Source organism: Balaenoptera acutorostrata, chromosome 10 (assembly GCF_949987535.1).
Source record: "Balaenoptera acutorostrata chromosome 10, mBalAcu1.1, whole genome shotgun sequence".
Classification (NCBI taxonomy): Eukaryota; Metazoa; Chordata; class Mammalia; order Artiodactyla; family Balaenopteridae; genus Balaenoptera; species Balaenoptera acutorostrata.
The window spans coordinates 33,358,901-33,381,324 of record NC_080073.1 but is presented as its reverse complement, the minus strand read 5'-3'; the positions used below and the strand labels follow the sequence as shown (position 1 = coordinate 33,381,324).

The window sequence follows — 22,424 nt, the reverse complement described above, 5'->3', positions numbered from 1 at the left end:
ATCAGTTATTGAGAAGATATAATGGAAGTTGAATAAACTGCTCTAAAACAATCAAGCTGTCCACAAAGACACAATTGGAGTTTAGCTTCTAAAAACTGTATTGGTATAATTTTCCTGTTGGCCATTCCCTTGAAATAATAATTGAACTAGTAAGTCCATTCCTCATAAACACTTTCATCATCTTTGGCTTGACGACGCCTAGCTACCAAGCCACAGATAAAAGTTTCTTCAAGATAGTAAATCATGAGCCATATGTTAGAAATTACCCTTCCTCCCCTATAAATGGGACTATACCCCCCACCCTTTGTCCTTTCCAAAACAGTGGAAGGGATTTTTGGCAGCCAGACTCACATTAGAATCTCTGGGAATAACACTGCTAATCCCCAGCATGACACTTTGAAGCCTTCAGAGTCATATTTCACAATAGTATTTTCACAATGTCTGTGGAGATCATGTTTATAAAAACAGATTCAAAACAATGAAAAAGGATAACTGGAAACTGAGCTCCAGTCACCTATGTGAGAAAAGCTCTTGGTGTTGGCTGTGCCTGTACCTGAGACAGGCATCATCATGAGAGAGCACAATGTCATGATGGAAATGCCAGCTCTGTCGACTAATGGCCTGGATTCAGATCCTGGCTCCACTAACCTCCAGCTCCATGACCTTGACCAAGTAACTTAACCTCTCTGTGTCTCAGCTTCAGTATTTGTAAAATAGGAATGGTAATAGTACTTGTTTCACATGGTTATTAGAATTAAATGCAATAATACGAAAGCTTCTAAACTTTTCAATTGCAATTTTCTGAAATACACTTTAGTATAGGCTTCCTACTACAGGAAGCAACTTGAGTGATAAGTTGAGTCAAGGTTTCTAGAGGCCATGCCTGGAAGTGGTATATTCACTTTTGCTCATGTTCCATTGGCCAAAACTTAGTCACATGGCCAAATATGTACGGGCATCTGGGAAATGCAGTCCAGTTGTGTATCCATGAAGAAATGGGGAATGGAATGCTGGTGGCAACAGCAGTCTATAACAACATGGATTTAACAGAAAGTTTCATGAAACAATTCCTCTACTTACTAAACATGAGAAACTCTGATTCTATTCCACTCTGCTCTATTCTAATCTTTTTTATTTAAAACATGTTGGTCATGACCCAATTAGTTGATTTTCAAAATCCACTAGTATTTCACAATTCACCATTTGCTCAGTAAGTATTAATTGTTATTGACAATGGTGGTGACAGCAACAGTGAACAAAAGGACAAACTAGATACTTTCAAATTTTTCAGAAAATTCTTGGCATTTGGGTTCACAAGACTTTACAACAAAGACATGCTTGGGTTCTGACTTAAGGTATTAGGAATCTGAAACATGCACCTAGAAACACTGATCAATTCCTAGAGTCCAGGCTGCCTGAGGAAAACATACCTTACAATTATACGTTGTAGAAACTAACAGAAATAAACACACGTGTGTGTGTGTGTGTGTGTACATACAAATGAAAAATGACCACTAAAAAGAGATCAGAGAAAACATAAAGAAGAAGGGGCCATGACAAGAGATTTGTACTCTCTGAATACACAATAGCAAGCACAGAGCCCAGAGTAAGCACAGGCATTACTTTATCAAAAAGTGTACAAGTGATACGTCAGGTCTTGCTCTTCATATCCTTGCCCTATATATTCCCCACAACTTGTGCATAAGTTAGTACAATGTACTTCCCTGGCCTTCTAATGTGCTAAGGGATTTGAAACTTCCTCTCAACCTCCATGGGGAGGCTATGTAAGGGCTCAAGAAGAGTGTGACTTGATCAAACGTGCATTTCCAGTAGATATCTAAGGATATACTGGAGCTGACCTGACCTGAAGTAGGGAGACCCACGAGGAGGCTGCTGTAGTAATAGGTCAGAGAAGACAGTGACCTGAGCTAAGGCATAGATGGTAGGTAGAGGAAGAAGGGCCCTAAGGCAGAAGATACACAGAGGTTCAAAGTGGTAGGTTTTACTGACTGACTTGGAGATAAGGAAAATCTCCCAAGGAAGATGCACAGGTTTCTAACTTGGACAACTGAGCAGATGAAAGTGTGCTATTGGTTTGAGATGAGGAACACAGAAAGAGAACCAGAGAATGTGATGAATTCAAGTTTTGTACAAGTTATGTTTGAGACACCGGGGGCTCAGTCAAAAGGTGCCCAGGTGGCATTGGAAATGTAGGCTAGAGGTGAGGTAAGAATGTTGTGAAGACCCAGATTTAGGAACTACCAGCAAATGAATGATGGTTAAAGTCAGGGGGTAACCGTGGGACTGGATCTAGGCTATAAAGACACCACAGGCCAAACCCCAACCCCCAGCACCATCAGCCCACTGTACAACAGAAGGTGGGGGGTGGCAGAGAAAATGGCAATGACCTTGGGTGCTCACTAGAGAGAACAGTCAATAGCATAAAACCCAAGTGACCTTGGGTTTGACACAGTTTCTTTATTCATTCAACAGGTGTTTATCAAGCATGTACTATATTACAGGCACAGTGCCAGGGACTGAAGAAACCAGGATACACAAGAGAGACATAGTACTCACCCGTGGTCTAGTGGGCAAGAAAGCTAAAAATAAGTAAGCAAATTTTAAAAATTAAATAGGGAATGCTATGAAGGAAACAGGGTGACAAGAGAGAGAATATCATAGAAGGGGAAGGACCTACTTGGATTACAAGGTCAAAGAAGGTGGTATTTAAACAGAGGTATTTAAACAGAGACCTCAATAGGTGGTATTTAAACAGAGACTTCAAGGATGAGATAGAACCTGATAGGGGGAAAGGAAGCAAACGGAACTGGGTTTTAGACAAAGGCAAAGGAAAGATATTGGATGACAAATCACTGTCACTGAACACTGACAAATCAGTGTTCTGGAGCTTGGAAAGCAAGGGGCATCATTAATAAGAATTAGATCATGGGAAGGAATTTAGACTTCACAGTAAACATCATAGAGAGCTATTGAAGGTTTTTAAGCAGGAGAATAACATGATATGACATGTACTTTTAAGAGTATCATTCTTGCTGCCATGTAGAAAAAGGATGAAGGAGAAACTGTGGACTCAGGGATACCAGATAAGAAGTGAACAATGATAGTGGCCTAGTCCAGGGGGTTAGATGGGGACATGGAGAGGAGTCAAATGGCTGTGAAATATAAGTGGAGGTATAATCATCAGTACTTGATTATAAATAGGATGTAGCGGGTGAGAGGAACAATCAAGGATAATTCCTAAATTTCCAGCTTGAGCAACTGAGTGGACTGGGTATCTATCTCTCAAGGTTGTTGTAAGGGATGAACAATATATCGTGTACATCACTCAGCACCAAGGCCAGCACACAAATAGAATTAGCACTTCCTCTGCGTCCCTTCTGCTCCATGTACAGACTTCTCCCATGGAAGTTTATTATTTGGAAGTTTATCATTATTTATTATTTGAACTATATGAAAATTCTCATACTCATTTTTTTTTTTTTACTTAAAAAACATGGGATGGAGTCATTTTGGGGTCAGTCTACTCTTCTTAAGAGAACTGTATGTAAACCAAAACTTTATTCCAGGAGTACGAGAAATCAGCATGGACCAAGCTCTTTTTCCTTAATATTCTTTTCCTTTGTAAGGAACTAGGCATAGAATTAGTAAAACAGAACATAAAGCAATTCTAAGCATCTCTTAAAACACAAGCCTAGCTATGTATCCCTTCCCAACACTCCATAATCTTCTATCTATCCATACACAGCCCAGCCACCAGGGGAGGACTGATCAAAGCCATTTGCTTCAGTGGGTACAACAGGCTATACCCTAAGTAGAAACCCAGATTGTTAAGTGACTTCTTAAAAAAAAACAGTAAGACAATATCTAACCACGAGGTGCATACATTTTGCTATCAGCAAAGAATAAAGAGTTAAGAATATGCTCTTATGCACAATAAATTCGTTCTCATGGAACAACTTCTTTACAACACTAGGAGCGTTAAGTCTTAATATGTTTCTAGAGAATTCCTCTTTGCTTCCAGAAGCCGGTTTTCTGGACCACTTTCAGCAAGGGTGCTTTATTAACATGCTTGGCTACACAAGAAGCAAATGTTGCCATTAACTCAGAGTCAGATTGCAAAAACATAACTTCTTCCAATGCCTGGATCAAAACAGCCATCAGAACATTGGTTTGGCCATCTTTGTATTCCACCATTAGGCAGAATACCACAGGACATCTGAGTGGAACAGGAGGATTTAGCCTGTTGGCAATATCCGAAGCCTGCGATCACTTTCCCTAATAACCACTTGTAACCAAGACTGTCCTCAGGTGAAAACTCCATTTTCCATTTTGAAAGCCTCAAGATACCTTATCCATGAACTGCAGTGCATTTTAGGGGGATATAAAAATGTCTTACATTGAGGATGAAAACTGGTTTCTCTTAGTTATCCAAAAGACATTATCCACTCTTATAAATAGCTGTAACGGTAAATTAAAATTACAAAATCTGATTATAATGAGTTTGTGTCTCTAGAAAGCCTCCCAAAATGTCCTGACTGAGGAACTCATGTACGATTGTACTGCAATCTAGAATAAAGGACAGTTGGCAACCATAGCAGAGAGTTCTGAGCATCACTAAACTCAAGCTCTTAAAAGGCAGCCAAGCTTATGCTACTAATTGCTTTGGAAAAATAAAATGCATTCCATAACCACTGACATTAAAGTCACACATGTCTTAGCTGGAAGGCCCAAGAATCTTTGGACCTAAGACAGCCCTTGGGCAAAAGACAAGTTTGTATTGCACCTGGGCTCACATTTCCTGAAAGATAGTTTCTTTGTGCAGCTGAAACCTAAACCTCTTTGGGAAAACATTTCTGCCCATTACCAGCTTATCAGAGTCTATCAAGAATGAGATCACCCAGCATCTCCTTCTTGACTTGATTAAACTATCATTAAGTTCCCGAGAGAAGGACAGTGGCCTGAGAGCCTCTGACCTTAAAGTAACTCTAAGAGCTATTTGTGGAAGATGAAGAAAGCCAGATTTTTCTGATCACTTTTCTATTTCTTGACCTCTGGCTTAAAAGGGGTACAATTAAATGCTATTCAACCTAATTAGGACAAAAGGAAGGATTATTTCTTACTTGAGAAAAGCCCAATTATCAAATTATGGTATACTCTCTAATTATATATAATTTTACAGCAATTTCTTTAAAATCTGCATAAAGTCTTTTCTTAAATGACTTAATAAAATACCAACTGAAAATGTTCCAGATATGATGAAAAGGCACATTCCCCTATCCATATTGTGTTTATGACAGACGGGGGATTCAGCATCCCCTGATTCATTCCAACTACTTTGTGACTATTCTCCCCCCAAAAAAAGCATATTAAAAAAAGAAAACACAAAGGACAGACTGAAAGCTTGGGAACAGGAATTATAATACTTATTTATAATGAGCTTGGTAAGTGCTAAGTAAATGCCATCTCATAACAAGCTCATAGACTAACCCAAAGAACAGCCTTATGAAAAGGACCTGAAGGGAGGTATTTTTTATTGTCTTGGGGAAACTCACAAGACAGCCTTGAGTGTAGTAGTCAGACTGCTCTAAGTTCCGTGAGGGCAGGAGTTGCTTGCCTTGCTCACACCAGTGTACTCCATCTCCCAACACAGGGCCTGGCACAGAGCAGGCATTCAAAACATATTTGTGGACTGGATGCATAATTTAATTTTACTTTTGCTCTGCTAACTCTATTTAAGGTCTCATTTTCATTAAGAGACACACAAACATTTGTAATTAATTCCCCTGAAGTTTTTAATGTGACATATACATTTAATTAGATGCACATTTAGAAAGCATTGAAAAATCTTCCAGTGACATCAATATGACATAGCACTGCCCCCAACAGAGTCACTTATACTCAGCAAGAAAAGTTTTTTTTGAAGAATGGTGTGTATGTGTGTGTGTATCTCATTATGAAGCCACAAAGTTGGATTCAGGTTGTCTTTGAATTGTTTCTTCAAAAGTATTTTCACATAAACTCTTTTAACACCTCATTAAAAAATAACAGCTTGTCTTAACATAACTGCTTGTCTTGTATAGAATATCCATGTCTTAGAACAAAATAAAACAAACAGACCCAATCCTTACTATCTGTCATCCAGATATCAACATCTTCTTCATTGAAGAAATTAGCAGGGAATATGCTCTCAGATTTTACTTTTCAGTCCACAGACAACTAAATACTTGATTAGAGCAAGCAAGAGCCTGTGTTCCATAACTGTGTATGAAAATACCTATGATTACTATGGAAATTTTCCTCATTAAGCCCATCTCCAAACTGTTTTCCCCAAGTCCAGGGTGCTCTCTTAGAAAAAGGCAGTATCTTTCCACAAAGTGAGTCACTGGAGAACATTGCATTCTGAGCAGGATCCCAGTTACTCCAGCATCTGATTAATGTCTGTCCAAACTCTGGACCAGTAACAAGACCCTCTGTAACTCAGCTAACCACCTAACAACCCACATCATTAGGGCCCATTATCTTTTACAATGTTGATTTTGGGTATCCAAGGGCTGTGGTTCAGACAGACTATTTAAAGGCATTAAAATAACAACAGTCTTGCCAGCTGTGGGCATTGCCACCAAAACTACCATCAGGTCACAAGGCCAGATGCAAAAGATGCCAAGAACAAGACTAAAGCAGAGGGAACACTCACTTAAGAAAACAAATCCATTTGTGTTCCCAAAGGAGAGCGCTGGGCAGCAAATCCAATGGGTATGGAGAATCAATAGCTGGTAATATGGATGGTGGTACCTCAAGTTATTTGCCTAATTCTGTTTAGTTGTTCCTTAAATTTTATCTGCTTTCTTGTCAAATTTTATCTTGGTCAAGGTTTAAAACTTTTAAATATTGGATAAATTTTATCTCCTTTTTTCTGGGCATAAGACTCAAGTCTACAAAAAAATCACATATGTGGCTTCGTATAGCAACTACCACTCACTGGTCTTTTTTCAAGTTAACCGGTGACTATAAGCTCATTATGAAATAGGTATCATTTCTGAGCACTCTCTACTTGTCAGGCACCATTAAGGATTCTGCCTGTATTACTTAATCTTGTAACAGTAATTTCTGTTCTACAAATGGGGAGAAGGATCAAGGAATGCTAAATAACTTTCTTAAAGCCACACAACCAGAAAAGGGCAGAGCCAGGGTTTGAACCCAGGTCTTGCTGACACCAGGATTCAGCTTCTAACCCATTAAACTACACAGCCTCCAAAGCTTTTGGGTCTTAGAATTTACACCAGACATTCTCAACCAGTAGTTCCCAATTTTTCCAAGGATAAAGACACCTTTCCAATAACAAAACAGCATTTCATAAGTTAATGTAGAATGAAGAGCTTAGCATAGAATCTGACACATACTAAGCAACCAAGAAATGTTAGGTGTGTTATCATCATTAGCATTATTATGAAGGACCTCAGGATAGGAACTGCACTTTTAGGATACATTGATGATGCTAATGAGTTAATTAATTTCATATCCATTATAACAGCATCTACATTCATTTGGAAAAAAAGTACTATATACACTATTGTATATATAATTTCATCCCCAAAATATATGATATAATTTTCTGCATACAAAAAAATACCCATAGCACATACATATAGGCAGACCTTGTAACACACACACACACACACACACACACACACACACACTCACACACACACATCCAGATTCGGAACTCCTCTTAAGGTCCCAGCTTTTCACTGTGTGGCATTCCAGAATCCTCTAGCAGTCTTCTTCCTCCCTTTCATGAACAGTGTATCAATAGTACCCTACACCTCCAAAGGCACCCCAAATGGATTTTCACATCATGCATATCTTTACTTAATTTCACCACTTTTAACATATCTAAGTCCTTGCCTAGCCTGGGATTTAAATAGATGCAACATAGCTAGATAAGTCAGCCTATACCTGAATTATAATTTCTCCTATATACCAATAATAATTTAGTTAAATAACCAGAAGAACTAGATGGAGATAAGCAAAATGAAGGGTGACTTCAAGGAGGGAGGTAAAGCATTTAGAATATGAGAAACAGGAGATAGGAGAATTATCATCAGCTGCAGTTCTCTCTGCTATTAAAAAAAACCTTCAAGATGTTTGGTGCAGGCATCTCTATAGCAATAAAATGTCTATTTCATAGGGATTCAAGACTGGAATTATTTTCAATAACATTTTCCCCTGATTATAAAATTAATACATATTATTTTTGAAAATAGGAAAACTATCGAATAGTTTAAGAAAAAAAGTAACCACTATGCCCCTACCCACACATAACTATTAACAATATTCTGTATTTCCACCCAGCCTCTTATCTATGTGTTTTTTAATTTTTCAAACTATTTGCAAATGTTTATATCTTTGTAGTTATTTATAAAATAAAAATGGGATCGTATGATATATTAAGCTTATATTCTGCCTTTTTCATTTAATTATGTCCTGAGGTATTTCCCACTAACTATTTTTCAAAAATATTATAGGTAATGGCATTAGAATAGTCCATCTCATAGGCTTAAAGTATCTTAAAGATCACAATTACCTTTTATTTATATTTAGAATTTTGAACATACGGTTGGGAGAAGGTAAATTTTCTCAGGAAAAAAAAGCTTTTAAGGGCTTCCCTGGTGGCGCAGGGGTTGAGAATCTGCCTGCCAATGCAGGGGACACGGGTTCGAGCCCTGGTCTGGGAAGATCCCACATGCCGCAGAGCAGCTGGGCCCGTGAGCCACAATTACTGAGCCTGCGCGTCTGGAGCCTGTGCTCCGCAACAAAAGAGGCCGCGATAGTGAGAGGCCCGCGCACCGTGATGAAGAATGGCCCCCGCTTGCCACAACTGGAGAAAGCCTTCGCACAGAAACTAAGACCCAACACAGCCATAAATACATTAATTTTTTTAAAAAATGGTGATTGTTTACAAAAAAAAAGCTTTTAAAAATGATTTTTATGGTGTTCAGTTACTTGGTAAACAGCAAACAAAAGGACACATCCCAGTCTAGACACCATGAGATTAAGGACATATCTATCTTGTCCACTCCATGATATCTTCAGGACCAAGAAGATTCCCTGGCACAATATTTATTTAAAGGGAGGAAGAAGAACGGGTGGTTAGGCATTAGAGTTTGGAGGATATACTTAGAGAGTTGTACACTTGGGGTTTCTAGAAAACTCAGTTCCTCAATGACTGTGAGCCTCCTCTAGATTAAATGGAGATCAAGAAGTGAAAGGCTGGCACACATAATAATGTTTTACTGTTCATAGATGGCATTTTTACTAAGTGTAAACTGCTTCCACTTTTGCAGCATGCAAACTAGCTGGCAACACTGCAAAGTCAATTGTGGTAATTTGATCCCCAAAATGCATAACGGTTTATCAGATCCAGACAATGTGGGAATAAACCGACGCATCTTCAAGCAGATTTTCCAGCCAATTACTTCTGGGACATCTGCTTCTACATCTGCTTGGGCAGGGTAGAATTTCCATGATTCAGCCTATCAAATCATAAAGATATCAGAGGGATCACCACAAATGTATCACTAATTGTTGCCAGGAATACTATGTTTGTTCTTAGTATTCCAGAATTCATAAAGATGGTAATTCCGAAATTCATAGAGATTCTGAACAAATATTTTAAAAATAAAATTGTTGGCCACGAGTTAATTCTAGCAAGTTCCGCTTGAGTCAACAGGTCAGAAATTCAATACACCTGCTTGTTTTACCTATACGTTCTTAAATTCTAGTTTTAAAGCAGTACTTTACTGTATGTTATCATTTTGCAGATGTAATGGCAAACAGTGCTAAGTAAGATATTATAAATCCCCAATGGTCACGTAGCTAACAAGAAAGAGCAACAGCTGAGGAAGGTGGAAATTTGTGCTGTTCTTCACACTTAAAATCTTTCTTTGTCCTTAGGCTATGGTCAGGAGCTGCTAACTTTTCAGAAGTTGCCTCATTGGCAAAGAACACACTGGTGCCTCATTAGAAACAGGCAAATGGTAGCTTCTAAGCTCTCCAGCAGGAAAGAAAATACAGGGTGTAAGAAAGTATAGCCCAGCTAGTGACATGGGGTGGGGGACGGCTCTGTAGTTACGGGGCACATCCACTAGATAAAGCGAAGAACTCGGACACTGAAAAGAACACTGGGGCCCCTCTGCAGAAACTGAAGTTAAAACAACTTCAGCTGACATTGCCAGAGGAACCAGGGGCTAGAACAGGCAGGCTAGGAAATTGTGGATAGCCACAGCCACTGGCCCCTTTAGGAACTCAGGCTCAGAAATTGGGGTGCATGGTGATGGAGCAGGGCCCCAGAGTCCACACAGCCCTTCACCCAGTTTCCACAGAGCTGCCAGGGTGTCAAACTTGAAGACTCCTCTCCCCTTCAAAGGCTCCCCACTACCCAATGGATCAAGTCCACGCATTCGAAGCTTTTTGCCATCCTGCCCAGCCTCCTCCTCACCACTCCTCCTTCACACCACTCCCCTCCCTCTCTCACTAGCTTCAGAGCTCAACTGATTTCAGCTTCTGGAGAACATCATTCGAGAATCTTCCCTGTCTTGAATCTTCTCCCCTGCTCTGCTTCCCTCCTATGCACTTCTCCCCTCTCTACCTGGCCTGCTTCCAGTTTCTAATCAGGTCTCCAAGATGCCTTGCTTGGCCTCCCAGACTAAATTGTGGTCTCCTAGTATCAGTGCACTTCTCCTTGATTTCACTCCTCATCATGGAAATTTCCTTTGAGGTGCCTTTAGACAGACTGTAAGTTCCATGAGGATGTAGAACACTTTTGTCGATTCACCATTCTAATTTCTAGCAGAGCATGCAGCACATAACCAGTGCTCAGTAAATATTCATTTAAAAGTGGACAGATAAACTATGTTGTTCCTCTTTCAAAGGGACTCACAAGGACGACCAGGGTCTTGCCTGGTGAAGTTAGCCCCAAAGTCCTCTCAAAAGTAGACACGAAACAAGGGTCTACCTGGGGGCCAGCCCAACTTGGCTGCTCACTCTTACCATAGTGAGTGAGCAGTTTCAATAAGCCCTCGTGTCATCCTCCTCATCATTAACCTATAAACAAACACCTGTTCCAAGCTTCAGAGAATTCTCAAATGAGTTAACCATGAAAAATAACTTGAATTTTCCATGAAGTCATGGCATTAAGTTCATTCAGACAAAAGAGTGCTGCTCTGTGGAATTGAGGGGCAGCCTATTTCCCTTCTTATTTCATCCTTGACAACATAGTACAGTATAAAAATATATACTTTAAACACAAACGAATCCCAAGCACAAACTTTAAGGGCACTTTTACGATCAACAGATATTTTCCTAATATCATCAATGGTACATATGTAAACACATACTCTAGTAAACTAAATTGCAAGTAAAGTTCCTGATCTAATTTCTTTCTCCTAACTAACTGACAATAGTTTTCTTTTGTGCAAAAGTGAACTACCTGGGGGCCGATAAATCAGACACTTGAGAACTTGGCAAGGGATTGTCAGTTGCCATGGAGATGTGCATTTCTGATGTTTCCTTTAATAAAAGTTATTATCTACAGGAAAAATAATTTGTTGAGCCTATCTAATTGAAAAGAAGGAAACATGCCCCAAATGGCTTTAATATTTACGACTCAAAATCTGTTTATAAGCCCAGAGAACACATATATAATACAGCTAAGCTGTTTCTACATAATTTAATTACTGGCCTGACAGCATATTCTTGAGGGAATCCATGTAGGTGTGCTTTGTACTAAATATTATGTTTTATGCTCTAAAATGAATAATGCATCCACACTGTAGGTGTGGGCTTTTACTTTGTGCTTAAGTTACACTATCAGGCATTCTTTAGGAAATTCCACAACTGAAGACTCAAAATTGAATTAAGCTAAGTAAACTGTCAAGGGCAGAAATCACCATTAAATGAAGAGATCTTGGATAAACCTCTGTGCCTTTTCAGTAAATGCTATTTTGTTTATGTCTCATCTTTCAGATTTGCATGTTATAAAAACCATAACATCAACATGAAAATTACTTGACCAACTGAAGTCATTCTTAATATTCAATTAACATTTAATGGAGGACACCTTGTACCCATATTTGAACATCTACAATACAACAAGAACTGATACATACTGATTCTTTAATCTTCATAGCAACCCTACAAATTAGATGTTCCTAGCTCCATTTTGTAGAAGTTGAAACCGAGAAACCAAAAACTTGGCCCGTGCATTCTTAACAGGGGTGATATTGCCACCAACGGACAAAAATTGGTTCTTAGGTGATGAGAAAAACTTAGATATTACAATGGTTGGTGGCCATCGAAAGGCCAACCCTACCCCCTTAAAATTTTATTCCCTAGAATCTAATTTCTCTCATTAGGGAGAATTTAAATTTAATTTAATTTTTCTTCCTAGGTGGGCAATAAAAAAAAAAAAAGTTTGAGAAATGCTGACCTAACCTCTAGCAAGTGATGGACCCATTCATTTATTAAGTGATATTTGGGGACTGTCTATGGGCTAGGCACTGTGCAGGGGCTAAGTATACAGTGGTGAACAAAACAGACATGGACCCTGGGGTTCCCAAAGTTTACATCCTTAAGGGGGATACAAATGTAAACCAAATAGCCACACAACATACCATTCCAGACCACGAAGAGTGCTCTGACAGAAAAATATGTGAACGTGACCGAAAGGTTAGAAACTGCCTCTTTACAGAAGTAACTTTAGGCTGAAACCTGAAGGCCAAGAAAGCTCAACTGAGGCAAACAACAGGGAAAAACAGTGCTGGGCCTAGAGAAGCAGCCAGAAAGACTGTGATGCCTTGAAAACAAGGTGGTAAGAGAATTCCTGCTCCCTGATTTGAGAGACACTTTAATAGCTTAGTTTCAATTAGCCCAAAGGGCGTGAGCACCAGGTTAAAATCACAGTTTTATGGCTAATAATCTTGGGTAGTTTATTTCATCTTGTTGAACCTCCATTTTGGCAATTGAAAATAAAGATAACATTGTCCACACATGGCTGTTATGAGGATTTAAATGGAAATTATTTACGGCAAGTGCCTGGCACATGGAAAGAGCATAAAAGAATTGGTTGTGTATTATGATTGTTTATCATTACTATAATCAGAGTAATACAACAAACAAAAGTAGACTCCTCTGGATGACACAAAGAACAAAACAAAGTCTAGCCGTGATTTGGAGGTACTAATAATTGCCTACCTATTTATCCCCTGCAATACCTTAAACTGTAATTATGAAACTTTCTGCAGACAAGATCAGCTGCAGACACACAGAGACTTTCTAAGCATGGTCATTTTCACAATTCAGCACTATCCCTAAGTTTTGCTACATCATGCTATTCTGCATTTCCCATCATGTTTTCTAACAGAGTAATCCCATGAAATGCTCTATGAAAAACAGGCTGCATGGGCAAATGCAATGTAGGTCAACTGGCTTTTGCATGACAAGCCATAAATTGATGACTGAAGTGGAAATGTATTGAAAGGTTATGGGACAGCTCACAGGATCACTGGGAGGGATGGAGAAACAGGCTGTGATGCCTTGCAGCTAGGATCACAACCCAAAGCACCACCATTGCATCTGGCTTGGCTGTCCTAACCATCACCACACACTGACAGTTGCATATTGCCACTGGCTCCACTGCAACTGCCCGTAGAGCCTGGCTGCTTCAGATTTTACCATTGCCACAGAAAAGTGTCACTAGTTCCTGTTCAAATTCCAGAACAAATGCATGTGATTGGCTGAGTCAAGGTCACTTGCTTGAGGGATAGGTGCGCGGAAACTTGAAAAGTAAACATTTGGTATTTTCCACTTCTCTGTGGGAGTTAAATTCTGCTTCTTATCAAGACTCCAAGGTGGAGAAATCCCTCCACCGAATATGGAAACAATGTTATGAAACTGAGAGAAAAAAATGAATGTCCGCTTTATGCATATGCTCTGAACAAATATCTGTCAGAGATACCCACTGAGGTAAGGAACTTCAAAAGTCCATAATTTAATTTGGCAATTTGGCATCTGTTACTAAGGTTCTCTTTTTTTCTCTGCTTTGTGTCAAGCTAACATTAGGTACTGACTAAGCATTAGCAAGTTAAGTGTCAATAACACAGAAGCCACCCACTTCTGCAAAACTAGAGAGTGAATTTAAACAATGTTATTCTGCCTGCTTTGGTTAAAAAAGTCAAGGGATGTCATTTCAGAGCCCAACAAAAGTTATCAGCTCATCAAAAAAACAACAGTAACTCTTGTTTTTTGAGCACCTACTATGCAGCACACCCTGGAGAAGATAAGTGCTTTACATGGAGTTCTGGTTCAGCAGCTTTGCAACCTCCTACAGAAGAGAAAACCAAAGACCATACATACAGGTTACAGACTTGTCCAAAGCCACACTCAATTCCAAGGCATGCTACTGACATCCATGGAAATATCCCATCATTTTTGCACAAAACCTAAGAAGCATTTCAAAATTCCTGAAACAATCTACACAACAGTACAATGAGATGCCCTGGCATCTTCTGAGTAAAAAGTAAAAATCGAGGACACAAGAAGTTATGATGAATCATGGAAGAAGCTTAGATAATTCACTCACTGGTGCAAGGAGAGATACCATTTTACTGTCATTCACTGTCCAGAGCATATTAAAATGTTTTTAGTAGTCAAAGACAATGTTACAGGAATAAAGACACAGACCTACTAGAGAATGGACTTGAGGATATGGGGAGGGGGAAGGGTAAGCTGGGACAAAGTGAGAGAGTGGCATGGACATATATACACTACCAAATGTAAAATAGATAGCTAGTGGGAAGCAACCACATAGCACAGGGAGATCAGCTCTGTGCTTTGTGACCACCTAGAGGGGTGGGATACGGAGGGTGGGAGGGAGGGAGACGCAAGAGGGAGGAGATATGGGGATATATGTATATGTATAGCTGATTCACTTTGTTATACAGCAGAAACTAACACATCATTGTAAAGCAATTATACTGCAATAAAGATGTTAAAAAAATAAATAAAGAGAATTGAAATAGTAAAAAAAAAAAAAAAAAAAAGACAATGTTACTAACAACCCATCATGGGACGTGAAATGCTAAAAATTATTGAGGGTGGTGAGCCCAAATGAAAATTCTCTGTGTTGAGAATGGCAGATAATACAAAAGGTATCGTAGTTTATTGGAAGGGCATAGCAGTTTATGGTCATAGATTACAGCCTCTGTTTTCACATTTGTGAGAAATGTCTACAATGCATAGTCTGAACACAGGGTCTTCAGTTCTCTTAGCTCTAACCATACTACTTTCCTCTTAGTTTCCTATACAAATAATTTCTCTCTTTCCCTGACTTTTTGCAGATGATGATGTCACTCTGCATGGAACACCAGGGGCACAAACACCACACCACCACCACCACCACCACCACCACCTGCTCCTTCCACCTGACTCCACTGGCCAATTGCAATTCCCCCCTCAATTCTCAGCTGCAACATCGCTTACTTGCGAAGCCCTTACCAGACCATCTAAAATAAGCTTAAGTGCCCTTGCATAACCCTCCCCACACACTCTGTCTTTCCCCTTTCTGAACCATCACCACACTTTTAACTACTTACCCAGTTTTGGGCTCCCCCTAGCATGGAGGGTCAGAGGTCAGGCACCAACCTGATCTTCCTCAGCAACAAATTCTCTAACAATAAACTGCTCAACAAATGTTAAATAGATGAATAGATGAATGAATGAATGAACGAACAAATGAATGAATAGCTGCTATAGCTCGAGGTAAAATACATCACAGTCCTGTTGTTTCTACGGCCTAAATAACCATACAAAAGCCCCATGGTTGTGACATGTCAAATGGGAAAAAAGGAGACCTACAGACAGACTCATTCAAGCCTGACCAAGCTTCAGGTTACACACAAACCTTTCCCCCGTCTTAGGAACAACCAGTTCCCAGAACAAGTTGGCTTCTACTTGAAGCCATCATACTTCTCCTCTCCCTCATCTTCCCAGTGAAAAGCCACATCCCAGCTAGGTGCCTTTTGCCATGCCAGCGATGAAGACACACGCTGCCCGCCCACAGACCAAGCTCGGAATTTAACTCATTCCCTCCCAGACGCAAGGCAGCTGTCTATGTCAACAAATGGAGCTCTGTGGCATCTGAACTGTCCTCATCGCTTCACATTTCATTTTTCAAAGGAATCTTTGTGCCTAAAATGAACATCTTGGAAACCAGAAATAGAGAATCCAAGTAGGTCAGTATGAATGATCCCACTTGAGGAGATTCCTTTGCTGGGAGGGCAAGGCTTGTCAGCGTTGTGGTGGGACCCCTGTTAACCACTGTCCCCATTTCACATCACACCAACTGAATTATGCCTCTTAGATGGAAAAACATTCTCCCCAAAACCAAGATGGCATACAAACTGAAGGCAACATTTGCTAGAAAATGGCGACCATGTTTGTCAAATAGAGAGGGGACAAATTAATAGAGAACAACAAACTCAAGGGCTACCAAAGAAAAATAGCTGAAAAATGATAACCAACAGTTGACTTGGCAGGGTAACCACACTATTTCTGCTGACACTTTAGCCCTACAATTTATGTAAATCTACCCTTTTTTTCAATCCACTGCTTCTTGGCACCTGCACTTTAGCTACTGAAGCTCTCTTTGGCATCTCTCTGTAGTAACTAATCATGTCCCAGCCCTGGTGGTCAACCAGAGGGTAAATTTTTTATCAAAGGGTCCTCACTCCTTGAGAGACCATTTCTATGTTAAAATTTATTTGCAGTGCTCCCTATCCACCAAATACAGTTTTAAAAACATTCTATAAAACATCATCTTTGAAAGTTGAAGGCTGCCAAAATACATGTTAATTCACCCACATCTTTCTGCATTATATTTTTAGATAACTTTACATCAATATGAAAGATACATATAGCAACAAAGAAGAAGAAGAATGAAAAGTGATATATAGATTTAAAGTTTTTGTATGTTCCCTATATGTCAATTAGATTTACTAAATAATAATATTTTTAGATTCAGATCAGCAAAAATGCTCAGGTTTAGCATAGCCAAGGCTGACCACAGTATGGAAAAAGAAGCCCTCTCAAATCCTATTGGTGTCTAAATGAGCACAATTCATTTATAAGGTAATGTGGCAAAATCTTAATTGACTGGTCCACCAATCCTACTGCTAGGAATTTACCCAATGAATATATTTACACAAGAACCTTAGTGTTTATGTAAAAGGGTGTCTAAGGTAGCACTATTTATGATCAAAAAAAGTCCAAATCTAGAATAAGGAGGAAACAAAATAGATTTTTTTTCTTAAAAGAATCAGAAATTCTTAGAGCTATACCTTGGGTGAGGGGCAAGGAGTTTTTCATAATGATAGGAACAGGGATGGTAAGAGAAACAGAGCAGGAAAGAAGTGTCCTTGTTTATTATTACAAGGAAGTACTGCCACAGTCTATTTATCCTTCTTCATGGTGTTTGAGAAATTTAACTATAGAACTTTGAGCTACTTTGAAATTATTGTTGTAGTTGCAAGACAGAGATACTATGTAAAGCCTGGACTAAGTAGGCTTTCTTAAAAAGTAAACACACACACACACAGGTTTTTTTTTAATTGAGGCATAGTTTATATACAATATTATATGTTTCAGGTGTACAACATAGTGATTCATAATTTTTAAAGGTTATACTCCATTTAAAGTTATAAAATATTGGCTATATTCCCTGTGCTGTACAATATATCCTTGTAGCTTATTTATTTTATACATAGTAGTTTGTACCTCTTAATCCCTTCCCTTGTCTTGCCCCTCCCCACTTCCTTCTCCCCACTGCTAAGCACTAGTTTGTTCTCTATATCTGTGAATCTGCTAGTTATATTCACTAGTTTGTTTTATTTTTTAGATTCCACATATAAGTGATAATATACAGTATTTGTCTTTCTCTGTTTGACTTATTTCACTAAGCATTATACCCTTCAAGTCCATCCATGTTCTTGAAAATGGCAAAATTTCATTCTTTTTTATGGCTAAGTAGTATTCCATTCTGTGTGTGTGTGTGTGTGTGTGTGTGTGTGTGTGTCTATACACACACACATAAACAATGGAGTGCATGTATCTTTTCTCATTAGTGTTTTCCTTTTCTTTAGATATATACTCAGGATTGGAATTGCTGGATCATATGGTAGTTCTATTTTTAGTTTTTTGGGGGTTTTTTTAAGTTTTTTTTTTTTTGATGTGGACCATTTTTAGTCTTTATTGAATTTGGTACAATATTGCTTCTGTTTTATGTTTTGGTTTTTTGGCCGTGAGGCATGTGGGATCTTAGCTCCCTGACCAGGGACTGAACCCACACTCCCTGCACTGGAAGGCAAAGTCTTAACCACTGGACCGCCAGGGAAGTCCCCTATTTTTAGTTTTTTGAGGAATCGCCATACTGTTTTCTACAGTGGTTGCACCGATTTACAATCCTACCAATAGTGTACAAGGGTTCCCTTTTCTCCACATCCTCACCAACATTTGTTATTTGTGGTCTTTTTGATGATAGCCATTGTGACAGGTGTGAGGTGATAGCTCATTGACACACACTGGTTTTAATATGCAAGTATACCCAAGGTTACAAACCCTTTCTTACTCTACAAATACACATGTATTCTACATCCCAACAATGTGGAAAGCCTTCACACATCATTCTCTTCTACCTTTTACCCCATGGGAGACTCAGAGATACTAATAAAAACAAGAGAGACTTTGTACACCCACTATGAGCCAGACACCTGCTAAGGGCTTTACATGGGCCACCAACACAATGGCTGGCAGCCCCCCAGAGAATTAACTCTCTCACTTGGCATATATTTCCTATTATCACCTCATTTCTTGGCCTCTGGTGGGAGGGAATCTGCACCCTTTCCTTTCACTTTTCCCCATCTGTCCCTTGTTTATCCTGTTAATCTCCCCGCAGGCAACCCCTTTCTCATGAACACCAGCTCTTTTTCCATTCTTCCACCCTCACTTCAGCCTTCCATCCCCTACCTAGGTTCTTCAGTAAAACCTCCCTCTTAAGATTTGGTCCCCTCTTTCTGCATGCCCCCTCTTTTTTTCCCATTTGTTAACTGCTCCAAGGGGAGGTCCTGAAACTGTCAGCATACTTAGGAGGGAAAAAGAAAGTGTTATCTGACATCCAGAAGCTGATCTGGCACTCACAGTGAGGCCGTGTTAATCTCCTGTTGGACACAAATGACCTCACAGAACACCGACTTCAGACAAGGTTACTCTGAGACCATGATAAAGTGAGACAAAACAAAACCACATCACAATTTTGTCTAAGCACAGACGGTAATAAGGACACTGTGCCACCAACATAATACCAAACACCCCCCTGGTTATAACAAGCGACTGCTGCTTACTTACCAATGATGATTTTATCTTCAATCTAGTCTGCCCTTCCTATATATAAGATTTATTGAGCTACTCAGTCATAGAATTGTGCCCACTTTCTCACAGCCTCCAATCTAGAGCAAAACCTTCTTCCCTGAATCACTCAATCCAAGCCCAAGTCCTATAATAGGTTTTTTCTAACACCCTATTACTGAGACTTCGCATTTCCCCATAATGCATGTTCTCTCACTGAGACAAGTAATAGATCCAAAATGTTCAACAAGTGTGTTCTTGGGGGTCCCTGGCTGGATGGCACTGACACTAACATGAAAGGAAACAAAGCCCAGGTTCTGAAGGAAAATGGAATGTCATCTTACTGATGCTTCCAGCCCATCAACAGCCACTCACCCCCAACTCACAGGGCTCTGGCCAGAACTCCAGCTCCTCAGATCCAGCATTCTGCCACCCCAAGCACTAGCACTTATGAAAAACGAGAACTATGCCTCATGCAATCTATCATTTTTCTATTTATTAAACTACTATTGCAACTGAGATGCTATTATTCTCCTCCAAGATACATATTATCTACCAATAAAAAAATTCTGTGACCTGCATTTTACTTATGATTTTTCCTATGAGCAATTGTCAAGTTAGAGAAAATACCTCCAGCCAACGTGCAAAGAAGACTTTTTCAGTTTTGTTTTGTTTTAAATTAATTCTCTGCAATTTCCCTGGGTCAGGAATCCTGTTTTGTTTACCATCATCTCCCCAGCACCTAGCACCATGTATAGAACATAACAGAGGCTCAAAATATTTGCTAACATTTTGTAGTTGCATAAAATTTAAAGTACATGGAAAATGGTTATTTTTTTAAAAGACAGGAAAGAGATGTGAAAAGGCGAAAGTCTGCAGAGATGAGAAGATAGCTGGAAGCACTATGGGTACATGAGAAGGGTCTTCAGCCCACTCCCAAGCTACTTTCCCAGCTGGTGGTCAGGGAGGAAGAGCATACAAACAATCCCATCTAGAATTCCTAGGCTCATAGGCTCTCTTATCCATCTCAACTCCTAACATCTTTTTGGTAACCTCCACATACTTGTGGAGGACTCATCCAAACTCCCTGGCCTCTTGTTTTTGACTTCCTCACCTCCGATTATCTTTCAGTTTGCCCTGTTGCAACATGCTCACAATTACTCTCAAAACCTTGTCAACACCAAAATCTAACTCCTGTTTATGCTAATATCCTACCCTTTAACTTCACCTTCCATCCTCCATCTTGCTTGCTCGACTACTTCCACCTCATCCTGCTCTCCAATGCATGGATCCCACTGCGTCATCATCAGCCCTCCCTGGTCATTTCCTCACCTGCCCTGCTTAGATTCCAAGTTGCTCATCGTAGCTACTCCTTTCTTCTCATCCACAGCATTCACCCCATTCTTAATTTTATGTACATACATAGTGTGTTCTGATACAAGATGTATTTTCACAAAACCAATTAGCTCAGATGTGACTGGTGAACAGGTGAATGAATTCAGTATAATATGGAAGTTGTGTTGGTTCGTAAGCAATTTTTCTGAGGCAACGGGGAGTAAGAATACAGGAGTAGATTTACAACCTCCTACAGGAAAGAAAGGAAGTAAGTGTCAGCTTGACTAAAGCCTTTTCAGCTCTATTTTTAAAAATTAAAAAAAACCCTCCTGCATGTCCTCCTCCCTCCCCAGAGTCACACCCCAGCCTTAACTGGCTCTCAGGTTGTAGCAAGTTGAACTTCTTCCTATGCCCTCCTTAACAGAAGCCTCACCAAAAAAATCTCCTGAAATAGCCTCCAGCTGGACTTAGATGCCTGCTTGGGCTGTGTATGTTTTCCTGGTGGGGTGTGGGGGAGGGATGCCAATTATTGTTTTTGCCAGTGCTTTGGTTACGCATGTACATAGATATTGAACAGTCTGTACCAAATCTATTTTTCCCCTAAGTCCCAATACTTTTACTGCATGATTTTACAGAATGCCATTTTCAAGACTGCATGTATTTTATTTTAATACTTAAAAATATATGTAACATATTTATTTAGAATATATTTATCAAGCGCCTACCATGTTCCAGGCATGGTTTCTGTTTATTGAAAATACAGTAGTGAACAAAACAGACCCAAAAAAGTCCCTGCCTTTCTAGAGCCTACATACTGATAGATATTTTTTAGTGGGACAACTGGTAGAGATGTTCTTGTGTTTATTTCTCACCAGTTCTCCCACTGCACTATAAATTCCATGAGGCAAGGTCTGTCCTCTGTCCAGCCCCAAGCACAGTGTTGTACACACAAAAGGCGCTTCTACCATTCTTTAGACACTTGGAAGGCACGTTCAGCCAAGCTTCAAATTTTACAAGTAAAAAAGGTGGTTTCAGAGAAATGACAATAGCCTCCCAAGTCACAGTGTCTGTGAGTATCAAGCTGAATAGAATTGGGGTCTCCAGGTTCCCCTCTAGGAATTTCAAGTACAAAGCAAACTGTAAGAACTAAGGGTACTTGAGTACAATACTTAAGTACAAAGTCTGAAGGTTTTAGTCTTTGCTCAGAGAATCATCTAAGAAAAACCAAAAACAATAACAACAAGCTAAAACAATCAAGGAAGATGTGACAGTCCTTGCCAATTTTTCCAGAAGGTTCCTAGTTATAATGCTTATTAATAACTTAAGCAGAACACATGACATTGACTGAGACATCTCCAATGATAAACAGAAAATGAGAATAAGCTCCATCGCTTTAAAATAGGAATTGAAAGGATGATAAAGACAATTTCAAACCCAACAGTGGTTGAATAAGGCAAGTCAGCATCCATATAGCATTATAGTAAAGTGCTTTTAAAATTATCCAAATTATTATAGAGTAATAGGATACTCCCTGGGGATCCTTGAATTCAAAGTTATTAGGCGGGAAAAAGAAACTTTATAAATTACGTATGCCAGAATTATGTATGTCAGAA

The 22,424-nt window shown here is 39.4% G+C and overlaps 1 protein-coding gene across 4 annotated transcripts in view; it reads right to left on the bottom strand.

Moving 5' to 3' along the window:
• The window catches only part of ERC2 (ELKS/RAB6-interacting/CAST family member 2), a 974,163-nt gene that overhangs the window by 722,124 nt on the left and 229,615 nt on the right, over positions 1-22,424 (bottom strand). The window lies entirely within an intron of this gene.